The 5,507-nt window shown below is 55.2% G+C and overlaps 1 pseudogene; it reads right to left on the bottom strand.

The window, feature by feature from the left end:
* LOC104468145 overlaps positions 1-4,681 on the bottom strand; it is a 7,224-nt pseudogene extending 2,543 nt beyond the window's left edge.
* Positions 4,682-5,507: the final 826 nt, after the last annotated feature.

Genomic DNA, 5,507 nt, shown 5'->3' with positions numbered 1-5,507 from the left:
GCCCTTCCTTCTGCTAGTTCCACCCCCCCCAAGCCAAGCCATCGCCCTTTTTTCCACCTGTTTCACCCCAAAACCCAGGGAGGACACACCCTACCCGAAGCCTCGGCAGCTCCCTGCCGCTGACAGAACTGATCCGGGCGTTTTTACACCCAAAACGGGCGCTGCTGTGCCCATTCTGGACACTGGGGTGGGAGTGGCGCTTCCTGTCGCAAAGGCTGCTGGGACACGGAAGAGGGAACATGCCAAGGACACGTGTGGGGGGTAACATGTAAAGGCTCCCAGTAACCTCCCCAGTGCCCTCCCAATCTCTTCCCAGTGCTCCTAGTGCCACCCCAAATCTCCCATTAACACTCCAGTGCCTCTTACAATGCCTCCCAGTGCTCCCAGAACCCCCACTGCCTCCCTAATCCCTTCCCATGGCTCCCAATACCCTCAATGCACCCCAAAAAGCCCTTCACACTGCTTCCAGTGCCCCCAGAAATCCTGCCCAGTCCTCCCAGTAATTCCTAATGGCTCCCATTACACCCCAAATACCTTCCCATTGCTCCCAGTCCCCTCCATCCCCACAAGTACTCCCAGTGCCCCTCACACTCCCTCCCAGGGATTCCCAATAACAGCCCAAAGCCCTCCACACTGCTCCCACTGCCCCCTAAAATCCCACCCAGTGCTCCCAGTAGCATCCAGGACCAACCCAAATCCCCCCATTAATTCTTCAGTGCCCCTTGCAATGCTTCCCAATGCTCCCAATACCCCCAGTACCTCCCCAATCTTTTCCCAGTGCTCCTAGTATCCCACAAATCTGCCCCTGCTGTCTCGCAATCCCTCCCCAGTGCTCCCAATACCCCCTGAAATCCTGCCCAGTGCTCCCAGTGACTCCTAGTGCCTACCCCAAAGCTATCCCACTGCCCCCAGTGCCCCTTCAACCTCAGCCTCAACCTCAACCACTGCTCCCTGTACCCCTCATACTCCCTCCCAGTAACTCCCACTGCACCCAGTGCCCCCTGAAAGCCTGCCCAGTGCTCCAAATAACCCCCAGTCAGGAACCACAGCAGCAGTGTTCACCACTATTTATTGACATATGGAGGTGGGATAGGGACATGGAGGTGGGATGGGAACCTAGGGACGCTCCCTGGGCTGCAGACATGGCTTTGGGGCAGGATGGACTTCCATGAGGACAAGATGGCTCTTCAAGATGGAGACACAGACCTGGGGCACAATGATGGATTTTGGGATGGTCCTTCAAGACAAAGTCATGGCCTTGGGGCACAGTGATGGATTTTGGGACGGTCCTTCAAGACAAAGTCATGGCCTTGGGGCACAGTGATGGATTTTGGGATGGTCCTTCAAGACAAAGTCATGGCCTTGGGGCACAGTGATGGATTTTGGGACGGTCCTTCAAGACAAAGGCATGGCCTTGGGGCACAGTGATGGACCTGGATCAAGACGAGGGATCCCAGGATGGTCCTTCAAGATGTAGCCACGGCCTTGGGGCTGACAAGATGGACCTGGTGTCCCAATCCAAAGTTAGGGAGGGTTTAAGGTGATCCCAAGAGCGAGATTAAGACTCAAACGAGGTACACCAGAAACAGCTTTTATTACCAAAAGTAAAGAGGTATAGCAATAGGATAGGGTAGAATAAAAAGGCAGAAATTAAGCCAAGATAGTCACCACCATGGATCCAATGAGCATGCTGAAGGTCCGTAGTCTTCAATCTTCAGTAGTGGGTGCATGCTGACGAGTTCTCCAGTGGGGCTTTTATCAGGTTCTTGCTGTGGGTGTCACCATGGTGACAGCATGTCAGCACATCTTCTCCAGTTCTGGGCATGTACCTGGTGATCACGCGAAGGACACGAGTCCAACACCTGCCCTCGCTACAGAGTGCTATGCATGCTCCCATGTGTCTGGGTGGTTGTGAGTGTCATGTACCCCCCATAAAGAGATGTAACTGTCCTCTGACCCCACACCAAACTGGTTTCGACTGGTTGCCTTTTGCACCTTACTTGGTCTCCTGCAGATAATGGAAAGTTACCGGTTTGCTTCTTGCCTTCTGCAGATAACAGAAGTTCTGGTGGCATCGCAAGAACCACAAACAGTCTTAAGCAATCTTTGAGACAAATTTCTGTTGTTCGGTCTCGCGCAGACACCTGCATAGCTCTCATCCCATGCTTCCAAAACCCTGTCACACAAAGGGGACGTAGTGACCACGGAGCTCAACATACGCCAGGTCCCCTGCGGGGTGGACCTACAGAAGGTGGTGGGTGAACTGGGGCTGGTAGTAGAAGCATTTCCTGCAGTGCAGGAAGCCCTAGGGCTTCTTGTTGGTATGGGTGTGGCGATGCTTGGCCACCTGGGAGGTGGCTCTGAAGGTGCAGGCGCAGACCGGGCAAACATAGGGCTTCTCACCAGTGTGCATGTGGTGATGCTGGGCCAAGTGGCTGCTGAGTCTGAAGGCGCGGGCACAGACCGGGCAGATGTGGGGCTTCTCACCAGTGTGTGTGAGGTGATGCTTGGCCAAGTTGGATCTGTGGCTGAAAGCCTTCCTGCAGTGGCCGCATGTGAAGGGTCGCTAACCCGTGTGGGTCCACTGGTGCTCGAGGAGCCTGGAGCTTGTCCCGAAGGTCTTCCCACACTCCTTGCAGTGGTAGGACTTCTCCCCACTGTGTGTCTGTTGGTGGGACGTCAAGTCCATCTTCCACTTGTAGCTCTTCCCACATTGCCCGCAGAAGAACGGCCTCTCTTCTGGGTCAGTCCTTTGGTGCTTGACGAGGTCAGAGCTGAGGCTGAAGGTCTTCCTGCAGTGCTCGCAGTCGTAGAGCTTCTCCCCTCTGCTGCTCTGGAGATGCTTAACCTGGTCGGGCGTCCGACTACAGGCCTTCCTGCACTCGGGGCAGGTGTAGTACAGCATCTCATTAACATGGGTCTTTAGGTTCCTGGCCATGTGGCGGTTGTATCTGAAGGCACGGGCGCAGACCTGGCAGACATATGGCTTCTCCCCAGTGTGGGTCTGTTGGTGGGACATCAAGTCAACCCTCCTCTTGAAGCTCTTCCCACATTGCCCACAGGAGAACGGCCTCTCCTCTGGGTCAGTCCTTTGGCGCTTGACGAGGTCAGAGCTGAGGCTGAAGTTTTTCCCGCAGTGCTCGCAGTCATAGAGCTTCTCCCCGGTGCTGCTCTGGAGATGTTTGACCTGGTCAGGGGTCCGTCTGCAGGTCTTCCCGCACTCAGGGCAGGTGTAGTAGACCGTCTCACCAATGTGGGTGCGGCTATGCTCGTTCAATCTGGAGACGGTTCTGAAGGCGCGGGGACAGACCGGGCAGGCATAGGGCCTCTCGCCAGTGTGGATCTGGAGGTGTGCAACCAAGACGGATTTGTTGCTGAAGCTCTGCTCACATTGGTCACAAGTGAAGGGTCACTTGCCCCTGTGGACCTGTTGGTGCTGAATCAGGTTAGAGCTCTTCACGAAGGTCTTCCCACACTCCTCACACCGGTAGGGCTGCTCGCCCGTGTGGGTCCGTTGGTGTTTGATCAGGTGGTAGCTACGCCTGAAGGTCTTCCTGCACTCCCTGCACAGGTAGGGCCGCTCACTGGTGTGGGTATGTTAGTGGGACACCAAGTGGCTCTTCCTCTTGAAGCTCTTCCCACATTGCCCGCAGGAGAATGGTCTCTCCTCAAGGTTGGTCCTTTGGCACTTGACCAGGTCAGAGCTGAGTATGAAGGTCTTCCCGCAGTGCTCACTGTCGCAGAGCGTCTCCCTGGTGTTGCTCTGGAGATGCTTGACCTGGTCAGGCGTCTGACTGCAGGCCTTCCTGCACTCAGGGCAGGTATAGTAGCGCGTCTTGCCAATGTGGGTCTTTAGATGTTTGGCCAAGCTGCAGCTGTATCTGAAGGTATAGACGCAGACCTGGCAGGCGTACGGCTTCTCCCCAGTGTGGGTCCATTGGTGGGATGTCAAGTCATCCTTCCTCTTGAAGCTCTTCCCACATTGCCCACAGGAGAATGGCCTCTCCTCTGGTTTGGTCCCTTTGTGATTGACCAGGTTGGATCTGAGGCTGAAGGTATTCCTGCAGTGCTTGCAGTTGTAGAGCTTCTCCCTGGTGCTGCTCTGGAGATGTTTGACCTGGTCAGGGGTCAATTGGCAGGTGTTCCTGCACTCAGGGCAGGTGTAGTAGAGCATCTTGACAATATGAGTTCGGCAATGCTTGGCCAATTGGGAACTGGTTCTGAACACGTGGGTGCAGAGCAGGCAGATACAGGGCTTCTCCCCGTTGTGGGTCCGGAGGTGCTGGGCCAAGGTGGAGCTGTGGCCGAAGCTCTTATTGCACTGGCCACAGGTGAAGGGTTGATAACCCGTGTGGGTCCGCCGGTGCAGAATAAGGTTGGAGCTCAGCCTAAAGGCCTTCCCACACTCCCCGCACTGGTAGGGCCGCTCACCTGTGTGAGCCCATTGGTGGGACACCAACTGGCTCTTGTATATGAAGCGCTTCCCACACTGCCCGCAGTGCTGGATCAGGGTGGACCTAAGTCTGAAGGTCTTCCCACAGTCAGGGCAGCCGTAGGGCTTTGGTGCCATCCTGCCATCCTCCAGGATACCTGTCAGGTTGATGCAGACATTTGGGTGACTACCACTGTGGACCAGCACCACACCACCAGGGAGAGCGGAAAGGAATGTCTGCTGGGTCATTGTCCAACCATGTAGGGATGTTCCCCAAAGGAGAACATCTCCTGGTGGGTCATGGAGGGTTATTCCATGCAGAAGAACATCTCTTGGTCTCTCTTTTCTCCACCATCAAGGACCATTCCCAGCAGAAGACCATCTCCTGGCCCATGTTTTCCCCATTTTCTTGGGGTTTTCCCCAGACAACCATCTCCTGGCTGCTCTTCTGGCCACCCACCGAGCTCATTCCCGTGTCCCCCCCTCACCTGCACAGGGCTCTGTGGGGAGGTCCCTGTCACCCTGGTCCTGGGGAGGACACGGCTCCTGCCCCGGCTCCATCATGCTGGCTGTGGGCAGAATTGGGGAAAAGGCAATAAATGAAAAAAAAAAGGTGCCTGTCTGATGCTTTTTACCAAAATCTGACAGTTCTCTTCCTATGTCAGTTAATTTGGCAACCCCCACACCTGGGAACAACAAGCCCATTTCCCCCCTTTTTCACCCCAAAAGACAGCCCTCTCCTCAGTTAGAATCCTGCAATCCCCATCCCCAGGAGGACTCAGCACAATTTTCCCTTCGTTTCACCCCAAAACACACTCCCCACATTGAGTTAATTCTGCACACCACCCACTCTGCACGCTAACGGGGAGGAATCGGCCCAATTTCGCCCTCTTTCACCTCAGAATACAAGTCCTACAATTAGTTAATCCCCCCCCCCAACCGGCAGGATTCAGCACAATTTCCTCCTTTTTTCACCCCAAAATACAAGTCCCACAATGAGTTAACTTTGCAAAACCCCCACCTGAGAGCCCATTTCCCCCTTGTTCCACCCCGAAACCCATAGGACGGACCCTCC

The sequence above is a fragment of the Pterocles gutturalis genome, unplaced genomic scaffold, assembly GCF_000699245.1.
Source record: "Pterocles gutturalis isolate BGI_N339 unplaced genomic scaffold, ASM69924v1 scaffold24576, whole genome shotgun sequence".
Classification (NCBI taxonomy): Eukaryota; Metazoa; Chordata; class Aves; order Pterocliformes; family Pteroclidae; genus Pterocles; species Pterocles gutturalis.
This window is presented reverse-complemented; position numbering and strand designations above follow the sequence as displayed.